This window comes from Aethalodelphis obliquidens, unplaced genomic scaffold, assembly GCF_003676395.1.
Source record: "Aethalodelphis obliquidens isolate GAN/ISIS:26980383/991018 unplaced genomic scaffold, ASM367639v1 scaffold42, whole genome shotgun sequence".
NCBI lineage: Eukaryota > Metazoa > Chordata > Mammalia > Artiodactyla > Delphinidae > Aethalodelphis > Aethalodelphis obliquidens.
Genome location: NW_020837986.1, coordinates 12,541,392 through 12,553,562, shown reverse-complemented (window position 1 = coordinate 12,553,562; position 12,171 = coordinate 12,541,392).

The window sequence follows — 12,171 nt, the reverse complement described above, 5'->3', positions numbered from 1 at the left end:
CACCTGTGGGGCAGTTGCCCTGACAGGTGCTGGGACACCACAGTGACAAAACCAGATGCAGTGCCTGGCCTGGGAGAAGTCAGAGTTTAGTCAGGGAGGTAGACACACACATGTGAAAAATCACGCGTGGGTGAAATTATGAAATGATGCCAAAAAGTACAAAGTGCTTTGAGAATGTATACGGGGCACCTGTCCAAGTCCAAGGTACCTGGAAGAAAGTAAACCTTCGGGTGACTGACAGACAGGGACTGAACTCAGACCCCCTGACTCACTGTCCAGGAATTTAATTTAAAAATAGTTTTAACCTATTAAAAAAGATCCCTATCAGGGACTTATATTTCTTCATATCTTTAAGTATTAAATCAACTTTGTTCAGGTATAAATTATATACAGTGAAATGCACCCATTTTAAGTGGTTTATTTTTAACTTAAAAAAAATAATAACCTTGAGGAAACCACTGGATTTCCTTCATTTCTGCTCCCACAGTGACTGGTGCTGAGACACTCAATAGATATGTGTGGAATTGAATGTGACAGAAAATAGAGGAAGGGAAAGAAATTCACTTGAAACTGCAGCCCGACACCGCAGTAGGACAGTAACTGTATTGTTTTCCAGTCTTTTTCCACATCATTGGGACTGCTGTGATTTGTTTGGTTTTTACATATTCAGGGCTCTCCCACTTTGCCAAGCTATTTATTTATTATTTATTTATTTATTTATTTTTCTGCCAAGCTATTTAATCTCTGGTACTCAAAGTGTGGTCCTTGGACCAGCAGCATGGACATTACCTAGGAGCTTGGAGGAAATGCAGACTCCCAGACTTACCGTAGACCAGCATTTTAAACAAGATCCCTGGGTGATTCATGATCACATTCAAGTCTGAGGTACAAATAATCACCGTTTTAAAATGCCTACCACATGCTGGGCTTTATTTTATGCACCCAAAGACACCCTGTGTATAATGTTAATACTTTGCATTGTCTCTCATATTATTTCTATTTTAATGTTTATCACATTGTGTTTTTGCTGTCATCTACACGTGTCTCCTCTGCTTACTAATTATGTTGTCTTGGGCAAATTACTAACCTTTCTGTGCTTCCATTTCTTTTTTCATTTGTAAAAATGGAGACAATAATACAACCTACTAGAAAAGATGAAATGAGATAATGCTTGTAAAACACTTAGCACAGCAACTGGCCCACGCTAAGTGCTCAATAAATGCTTGTTATTAATAGTATTCCAAATTTTCAATCTTATAAAAAGAAGATGGCAATAAGAACCCTGGTACACAATTCATTTTCCACATCTGATTATTTCTTTAGGAGAAATTCCTAGAAGGGTTAAGGATATCATGTTCTGACTTTCAGGGTTCAAAATAGCACTAGGATGACAAACTTTCAAGTTAGGGAGAGACTAGACCATGATTGATCTGAGAACACCCAGAAATTAGCATTTCAGCCTGAACAGGAACCCGGTGGCAGGTTCATTTCCCTGATGAGGACCCTGCTCTCCTAACCCACACATTCCTCAGCCCTGAGAAGAATTCCAAGTCCTCTAAGAGAAACTTCAAAGTCTCACACAACAGCATTCTTGGTTTCAATTATAAATGCTACAAAAACCTCATCATAAAATGCGGCATAATATTCTACTAAGCAAGAATATATTAATGCTCATAATGAATTCCCATTGGTTGCCTATCCAGATCTTTACAATTTTTCAATTTTATTATTAAGAAGTTGGCAACTTCCTCAAAAAAAAAAAAAAAAAAAAGAAGTTGGCAACTAGCAAGGACAGTAGATAAAAATTATTTTTCCAATGTTGTCCTTCACAATCCACTCTCGGATAGAAAGGAGTCGTGATTACTGTTAATGAGATAACTTTGTAGCAGGAAATGCAGACCTGGGGCCAAGCCTCCTTCTAGAGAACCCCCGCCCCCAGCAGCTCCCATTTCAGCCTTAATGAGGGACCTTGCTCCCTTCATTCACTTTAAAATGTCCCTGCAGAGGGCAAAGGAGGCCCCCTCCCCCAACCCCTGCAAGTGAAAGGAGTTCATTAAGAAGTCCTTTCTCAGGCTGGAGGATTCCCACTGGGAATTTCACCAAGGGGCTAGGTTCTCCCTGGGAGAATTGTTGACACTTCGGGCTCTGAAATGCCAAAGGGCATCTTTTAAAAAATTAAACTTTTAATTCTGAGACAATTGTAGATTTACACTTACACTTTTAAGAAATTATGCAGAGAGGCGCCTGTACCCTTTTCCCAGTTTCTTTCTATGCACAGATCCCATCTTGCAAAGCTAGAGTGCAATCTCCCAACCAGGATAATGACATTGATTCAGAGACACAGAACATCTCCATCACCACTGGGATCCTGCATTTTAGCAGGAGGGACAAACTCCAGATGCTCTTTCTACCAAAAACTAGGGGAAAAAGTACTGTGGATATTTTTATGTTTCCATTTGTGATTATCCTCATCATACCTTCAATATTATCTCCTTTATTATAAAAGATAACAAAAGCCACAAAATTACAGTTAGCCTAGACTCTTCAAAACACCTATGTCATGAAAGTCATTAACAAAGGAAGGCTAAGGAATTTTTCCAGGTTAAAAGAAACTGAAAGGATAAGGTGACTACGTAAATGTAATGTGTGATCCTAGATGGAGGCAAACAATTGCTATAAAAGATACTATTGGCACAGCAATATGAATATCCTTAACGCTACTGAACTGTACGCTGTACACTTAGGCAAAGGGAATTCCCTGGCTGTCTAGTGGTTAGGACTCCGCACTTTCACTGCCTAGGGCCCTGATTCAATCCCTGGTTGGGGAAATAAGATCCCACAAGCTGTACAGCATGGCAAAAAAAAATGAAAGGAAAGAAGGAAGGAAGGAAGGAAGAAAGAAAGAAAAAGAAAGAAAGAAAGAAAGGGCTAAGATGGTAAATTTTATGTGATATATATATATTTTTTAACCACAATTTTTAAAAAAGACATTATTGGGACAATTGATGAAATTTGAACATGACTTTAGATTGGATATAATATTGTATCAATGTTTAATTTCCTGAATTTTATCATTGTACTTGATTTATGTAAGAGAATGTCTTTTTTCTTAAGAAATATATGCTGAACGTATAAGGTAAAGAGGGATAAAATGGTTCAAGAAAAAAATGAGGAGGGGGTAGTGCAAACACGGCAAATGTTAACAATTGGTAACTCTGGGAAGAATATACAGGGATTCTTTGTATTGTTCTTGCAACTCTTTTGTCAATTTTGATTTATTTGCAGAATACATTTTAAAGGTTTTCTTTTAAAAAGTTAAATGATCTTTGTTCCCATCCTATGATGAGAGAAATGGTTTTCTATTTTAACTCATATATCTTTGAGTACTCACTCTGAGAGAGGTGCCTGACATTTATATGCATTTTCTTCCTTAATCCTCTCAGTAACCCCACCAGGAGGTCATAACTCATCCTTGTTTTTATAGAAGGGGGGATGGGCTTAGAGAGGAAAGGTGCTAATCAAGGTCACTTGCTGGTTAGGGGCAGGACTGAGGTTGGAACCTCCCAAATGTGCTCTCAGGATCACTCTGGAATGGCCTATTAGACTTCTTTCTCCATGTTATTTATTTATTTATTTTGAACTATGGACTCATATATACACTGTTTACACTATTTAGCATCTTGCCTTTTCACTTAGAAGCATGTCTTGTAGCCCTATTTCCTTTTCAATAGCTGTATAGTCTGGATGAATTCTATCTGATTTAACCAGGCCCCTATTGATGGACACTTAGGGTTTTCCCATGTTCGCACTGTTACAAACAATGTTAGAGGAAACATTCCTCCCTGCACAGACACTTGCACTCTTATGAATGGAGTTGCTGGGCCTTAGAATGGAATTGCTGGGTCAGTACCTTTTTTTTTATTTTTTCTTTTTTTTTTTTGGCCATGCCACGGGGCTTGCGGGATCTTAGATCGCTGACCAAGGATCAAACTCGGACCCTGGCAGTGAAAGCACCGAATCCTAATCCACTGGACCGCCAGGGAATTCTCCCTGGGTCAGTACCTTTCATCTGGGGGGGATTTGCTTAATGCCCAAGAAGATTTGAAGTCAGCTTTGTGGAGACATTTGTCCATTCATGGGACACGTCTTTATTGAACAATTATTATGCCCCCATCATCGTGCTAGATGCTGGTACAGAGCAGTGAACTAGAGACAAAAACTCCTCTGTTGGGAGGCTGTTAAGGGCAGAGGAAATGAGATGCTTAAAATAGGAAGATTTAAAAAAAAGAAAGATAGTAAATCAGGACCAGGTCGGAAGCAAATTCACCAACACATGGGGCAGCGGAGAGATTACTGATTAGTTTTCAAATTGGCTCTGAGCTTGTTTGCAGCCAGGGGAAAGGAGTCAATTCCACTTTTAGTTTTTAATCCTTATACATGTAAATGAATGTAAACAATCCTCTATTGTTAGACTCCTAGGACAGTTCCTATTCTCTGATTTTTGTATGGGATGTGGTGATGTACTTGCTTGTCTGTTCAAAAATATTTCTCCAAATCTCAAGATTTTTCCTTGAGACAAATTTGAGAAGTGGAATTCCTGGGGTAAAGTTTAAGCCTGTTTAAGATCCTTGGCCTAAGCTCCAATGGACATTTACACCGTCCCCTCTAGAAATTTGCTTTTTAAAGGGCCCTTTGGCAGTTCCTAGTTTTGAGGGTGGGGGTGATAATGCCTCCACCTTTGGGGAATCTCACCCCTTATTTCAAATTCAAGGCGGGATTCACTTTGCCTGAGAAAATGAGGGCTTGGATCCCTATTGTCTGCTTTGTTTTTCTCCTCAGGACTATTATAAAGTGAATGCCTGCTCTGGGCCCTGATTTAGGACTGCAATGCAAATTGCTTGTGGGTGTTGTGAACACAACCTGGGTGTAACCTTGGAGGAGTTCCCCGGGGGAACTTTCTCTTCTAGACCATTTTGATTATCTGAAGGCTGGAGGAGTCCATTGACTCCTTCAGACAGCAGATACTTATTGAGCACCTACTATGTGCCAGGCCCTGTGCTAGGTACCGGGGACACAACAGTGAACAAGACAGGCTACTGTTCCGCCCCTGTGCAGCTCCCAATCCGATGGAGGAGATACGCCGTATCTGAAGAGTCACTCAAAGACATTACAAAGGGATAATGCTAGGAAGAGAGTGGGCAGGTTCAGTTGGGGTAGGGGTAGAGGAAGCCAGGCATGAGTAGACCTGAGAGATGAATGGAGGTTAAGCCGAGTCGTCAGGCCTTGAACATAGGAACTAAACAACCCAAGGGGAAAGCCCTGGGGTCTTAAGCATGTCACCCAGCCTTCTCCCACCACTCCCCAGGTCAGCACAACTCACAGTCATTTTCCAAAGCCCAGCCTGCAGGCAGAGTTATTGGCATGCTGTGTATATGGACTTCCTGCAGCTTGGAGGGAGAGGGCCTGCCCAGAAGAGATCAGGGAAGGTCTGGACATGGGGGAATCCATCCCCTCTATGCTTATCCTGAAACAAAAGAGGAGGCGGAGTCCAGATGCAGAGCAAACTCAGGAAGTAGAATCCTTCCTTTCCAGTCCCTCAGCAGCAATAACAGTTGTTATTATTACTACATATCAGGCACTGTGTTAAACACTTTCCACATGGCTTCTTGTTTAACCCTCAATAAACTTCTGAAACAGAGATCAGCAGGGCCAGGGAACTTGAGTGGCCTGCCCGAGGTCACACAGGTGTCTGAAGCCAGTGCCCTGAGCCACAGGACCTCTCCCTCTTCAACCTGTGGGCAGCACTCTATAACAGGCATCCATGTACCATCTCACTTTCACAATGAGGAAAACATTGGGACCCCCGCCCTTTTTTAAAAAAAAAATAAATCTATTTATTTATTTATTTTTGGCTGCATTGGGCCTTCGTTGTTGCACGCGGGCTTTCTCTAGTTGCGGTGCGTGGGCTTCACGTTGCGGTGGCTTCTCTTGTTGTGGAGCTCTAGGTGAGCGGGCTTCAGTAGTTGTGGCTCACTGGCTCAGTAGTTGTGGCATGCGGGATCTGGAGGGCAGGCTCAGTAGGTGTGGCGCATGGGCTTAGTTGCTCCATGGCATGTGGGATCTTCCTGGACCAGGGCTCGAACCCGTGTCCCCTGCATAGGCAGGTTGATTCTTAACCACTGCACCACCAGGGAAGTCCCGGGACCCCTTTTAAGGGAGGAATCCAAGCCTTAGAAAAAATGTGCTAGAGGTATGTCCCAAACCCCTGTTCCTGACTTAACCAAGAAATATTTCCTGAGCACCTACTAGGAGCTAGGCCCTATTCTAGGTGCATCAGGAACAAAATATAGCAGTAGTCAAGCAGACAAATAAGCTGTCCCTCATGGAGCTTACACCCTAGTCGGGTAGACAGACAATAATAAGTAGGTGAATACACAGCAGATTCGATGATGGCAGGTGGAAGGGAGGTGCGGAGTGCTTGTGTAGGAAGGTGGAGGTTTGCTCTGCTAATGGTGGCAGTGAAGGAAGGCATCTTTAATAAAGTGACATTTGAGCAAAGACCTGAAAAAAAATGAAAAAATAAGCCACGCAACCGTATAGGGGAAGAATTCCAGGCATGGGGAGAGAAACTGCAAAGGCCCTGAGGTCAGAGTATGCTTGCTGTGTTCCAGGAAAGCCATGAGGCCAGTGTGGTGAGAGCTGCGAGGACGATGCAAGGTGAAGTCAAGGTCGGATTGGGTCAAGATCATGGGGGCCCTTGTGGGCCATCAGAAGCACTTTGGTTTTTGCCCTGAGATGGGGAGTCATGGGAGGGCTTTGAACAGAGAAGGAGGGTGGTCTGCCCTAAGTGTTGCAGAGACCCTTCTGGCTGCTTCAGAGGAGAACACAGGGGGCAAGTTGGAAGCCAGGAGTCCAGGAAGGAGCCTGGTGTAGTCTTCTAGTGAGGAGGACGGTAGCTTGCTAGCTTGTACCAAGGTGGTGGCAATGTAAGAATGGTGAGGGTCAGGTTTTGGATCTGATTTGAGGGAAGAACTGTCAGATTTCCTGCTAGATCCAGTGTGGAAGCATGAGACAAAGGAGGCAAGAATGACACTAAAGTTTTTGGCCCCATTCCACGCTCTACCATCTGCCTTCAGTGGAGGAAGCAAGTGCCCAGAGGGGGGAAGACCCTTGCACGAGGTCACTCAGTGGGTTAATGGGAGACTAAGACCAGAGCCCCAGGCTGCCGACCTTCTTACCCCATCTCAGGAGTCAAGCCTGAGCTTCCAAACATAAGGGAAGGCCCCGGGGTACTTGCTGGTCTGTCTGAGAGTGGGAGAAAGATAATAATGAGTCAGAGCACCTACTGTGGGTAAATGGGGTCCTTGCTCTCAGGTAGCTCAAGGCCTAAATATGTGTATCCCAGAGAATGAGCAGTTAATTGTTTATTGGAACTCAGAGAAGGAATGGAACTCATCTGGCCAGGAAGAAATAAATTCCTTTAGGCATTGGAGAGGAGGTAGGATATTTTTTTCTCCCACTAAAATACAGAGAAAAAAAATACGTGAGTGTACAGGGAGTATTTTTTTTTACTTCTCTTTAAAAAAATATAAAGCTCTAAAACAGGCAGTCCATGATGGAAAGTATTAGAACACTGATTGTCTCTGTAGGAGTCGGGGCAGGGATTGCCTAGGAAGGGACACCAGAGAACTTTCTAGGGTGATGGTGATGTTCTATATCTTGATAGGGGTTTGGGTTACACAGGCGTGTGTGTATATGTGTGTGTGTGTGTGAAGGTTTAACAAATGTACATCTAAGATTTGTGTGTACTTTTGTATGTAAAATTTACCTTGAAGACAAAAAAACTGTAAACAAACATTAAACTTTAGTGATATGCATGTTGAAATGTCTAAAGGGAAGTGTATTGATGTCTGCAATTTACTTTGAAATGTTTCAAAAAATAAGATGGATGGATGGATGAATAAATGGATAGATGTGTAACTTGGGTGGTGGGTATAAGAGTGTTCCTCATAATTTCTTTCAACTTTGCTGAATGCTTGAATGTTTTCATAATAAAATGTTGGAAAATTATAAAAATAATTAATTAATTGTTATATAGTCATCTGGGACAATTTAACAGTAACTCTTAAAACTGAAAATATCTGGGAGTTCCCTGGTGGCCTAGCAGTTAGGATTCTGGGCTTTCACTGCCAGGGGCCAGGTTCAGTCCCTGGTTGAAGAACTGAGATCCTGCAAGCAGTGCAGCTCAGCCAAAAAAAAAAAAATTGTAATGGATTATAATGGGGAGAAGTTGCAAACACACTCATTGTCCATTAACAGGATAAACTGTTAAATAACTTGCAGTTCATTCATACTGTGGAATTCTGTGAAACAGTTTCAAAAGAATGACAAAGAGTCATAAGTGCTGACACAGCCATTTTCCCTTGGGTTGACCAAGGAAAGGGCAAAATGTGATACACACACAACATAACATGGCCTTCACCCTACCTCCGGGACTTTGGTTTTTGCTCTGAGGGCAACCGTGTACGAGTTCTAAGCAGAGGCTTGAGGGTAGTGGGGTAGGGGGACTAACGCTTTATAATTCAGCAGGACCCCTAGGCATCTGTCTGGTGGTAGCAAACAAATGGGAACTTCAGGTGGCAACCCTGGAACCTGGACAGTGGACGGGGGAGGACAGACATCTCCTGGAGGCCCCAGAATGCAGCTGGAATGGACACTAGGGCCTGGAACTTGCAAACAGTGAACATGGCCTTGTTCCTCGGCACCTGTATTCCCTGTCCCCATCACTACTACCGTCTCAGCTGACGTTTCTTCAGGGAGGACTCGAGGCTGAAGTCTGTGCTGCTGTGTGTGAGGACATATGTGAGGCTGTGCATCATCCCCTTCAATCCTCACCAGCCCCTGTTTTATAGATGGAGGGAGTGAAGCTCAGACAGGTAAGCTCGTCAGGCCAGATAACAAGCGGCAGAAACAAGACTTTTACAAAGAGCTTCCTAACACTAGAAACCTATCAACTGTGGATGAATCAAAATCAATGTTACCTCATTTCATGATCATCACAAAACTTGGAGGGGCCGTGGGGCACTCTCTAAAGAGTAAGGCACCGGATCTGTTTTTCTTTTTTTTTAAAGATTTATTATTTATTTATTTATTTCATTTTTATTTTTGGCTGCATCAGGTCTTAGTTGAGGCTTGCAGGCTCTCTGGTCGTGGTGCGTGGGTTTAGTTGCTCCGCGGCATGTGGGATCCTAGTTCCCCAACCAGGGATCGAACCCGTGTCCTTGCATTGTAAGGCGAATTCTTTACCACTGGACCACCAGGGAAGTCCCCCTATCTGTTTTAAGGCTCAGGATGGAGAAAGCCATCAGTGGTTTAGGCCTGGGCTCCCAGTCAAAAGCCACAAAGACCAATTACGGACAATTCTGCGGGAGTTTCTTTTCACAAGGGCCACTGTGAGGGGTGTGTTTCAGGGCAGTGGACAGTAGGGCTACGTTTCCTAAATCACATCTATACCTTTAAAAAATCATCATCTTGGGTAATTCAGGGGAGGCAAGTTAGGAGTAATGTTATCATTGCTACTACTACTACTAATGAATAACTTGAACATTCATTCATTTGATGTCTGGCGAAATGGGGATAAAATGTTATCTGGATCCAAAGACTTGCAGAATGAAGGGAGGGCTTTCTTTCTTTCTTTTAAAATTTTCATTGAAGTATGGTTGATTTACAATGTTGTATTAGTTTCAGGTGTACAGCAAAGTGAGTCAGTTATACATAAACCCACTCTTTGTGTTTTTTTTAGATTCTTTTCCCATGTAGGCCATTACAGAGTATTGAGTAGAGTTCCCTGTGCTATACAGCAGGTTCTTATTAAGTTATCTATTTTACATATAGTAGTGTGTATATGTCAGTCCCAATCTCCCTATTTATCCCTCCCCTACCAAGGGAAGTCTTTCTTGCTTTCTGCTAGCTCCCACTGTGCCAGACACCATGCAAAATGCTTCATTCATATATGATCACATTACTAACCCGCCTGCTGAAAACCTTCCAATGAAACCGCATGACCTGGCCCTGCTTTCTTCACCAGATTCCAGCCTCCTCTCCACTGCTGCAGCCACGTGGGCATCCCCTCAGTTCCTTGTGTGGACCAGGTTCCCTGTGCTCTAGGACATTAGCAAGCGCTGGTCTCACTCCCCCAAACACTTTCCTCTCCTGTAGCCTCCTAACTGCTGTGTTCCCTCAGATCGCTGCTTGGCCACCACTTTCCCAGGGCGGTTTTCTCAGGCCCCATCACTGAAAATCCTTCCTCTTATTATACCCTGTGCCTGTCTTCTTAGCATTTAACACAACTGTAATCTCATAATTTCTCATGAGATAAATTTAATTAATGTCTGTTTCTCTTTCTCACTCAATTGTAAGCTCCAGGAGGGCAGGACCAGGAAGGAGTCTGTTTTTGTTCTCTGTTTTATCCCCAGTCCTACTACAATAGATTCAATAAATATCCACACCCCTCCTCCTCCAAGGCATCCCATTCAGTGAGGGTAACAAGGAAAGAATTTCTAAGCTGGCTTTGCAGGGGATGGAGAGGGTGGGCTGTCAGGACAAGGAGGCAGGGTATCCCCCACTTCTTATCCCAACCCCCATCCCCACTCCAGGGCACTTCCCTTTTTTGGAGGAGGACAAGGAGGAAGAGAAGGGAGATGTCAGCAGCAAAGCCGCAGGACAGTTTTCCTGGCTCAGAAGATGGGGCAGATTCACCTCCCCAGGCAAAGGAAAGTCCTGGAGCTGTGCATTGAGCAAAGGGCTCTAGGACCTAAGGAGACTCAGGATCCAACCTCCTGCCCACCAGTGACTTGCTGTGTAACCTTGGGCAAGTTACTGCTTCTTTCTGAGCCTCATTTTCCTAAGTAAAGGGCCTCCTGCTCAGTAATAAGAATACTAACAATAGCTAATATTTAAGGAGCACTTACCAGGCACCATGCTAAGCCTTTTATGGGGTAGCAAAGTGGTTAAGACCACAGCTTGGCATTTAATACGAGTTTGCAACACACTTCCTGGAAGTATGACTTTGGACAATCGCTCTACCTGTGAACCTCAGTTTCCCCATGTGTAAAATACAGATACCACTCCTTCCTACTTCATAAGACTGCTATGAAAGTCCATGTGTAATACGTGTAAACCCCCCAGCTCAGGGCTTCCCCGGTGGTGCAGTGATTGAGAGTCCGCCTGCCGATGCAGGGGACACAGGTTCGTGCCCCAGTCTGGGAGGATCCCACGTGCCGCGGAGCGGCTGGGTCCGTGAGCCATGGCCGCTGAGCCTGCGCATCCGGAGCCTGTGCTCCGCGGCGGGAGAGGCCACAGCAGTGAGAGGCCCGCGTACCACAAAAAACAAAACAAAACAAAACAAAAAAAACCAAAAAAAAACCCCAGCTCAGCGTCTGGTACACGGTTATTTTCTCGATACAATAGCTACTGTTAATGTGATTACTTATTTATTTATTATTTTTTTTTGCCACACCACGCTGCTTGTGGGATCTTAGTTCCCCGACCAGGGATTGAGTCCAGGCCCTTGGCAGTGAAAGCGCAGAGCCCTAACCACTGAACCGCTAGGGAACTCCCCCTAAGACACTTATTTAATAATAATTATTATAAAGAATAATACCTGGCCAGATGCTGTGTACTCATCTAAGCAGGTATATTTAAAGCAACTATTTCAATGGCCCATTGGGGGATTTAAAAAAGCAGAAAAGAATTCCTTCCATCGTCAACTGGGGCAGAAAGGAGTCTGGGTGTTCCTGTTGAAAATGAAAGGTGAGGAACCCACTTTGCAAATGAACGTGGCCTATAATGACACTGCAATTAAGACTGAGTACCTTACAATGGGGTTCTTTCACATACATGGGCTCTGCGAATCCCCGCAGTCACTCCGGGAAGTAGGCATCACTATTATTATTATTATTCCAATTAGAAGGGGAAGACGACAGAGGATCAAACTCCTTAGCATAGTATATGTGGAGTGGGGGGGGTCACAGGTAGTGGGGGTCGAGCCAGGAGTCTAGTCCCTGAGCTGCCACCAACCAGCTGTGGCTCAGACAAACCGCCTCACCGTGCAGAGCCTCAGTCTCCTCGACTGTAAAATGGAGCTCATTATGCTAGACGTGGCTTGTTGAG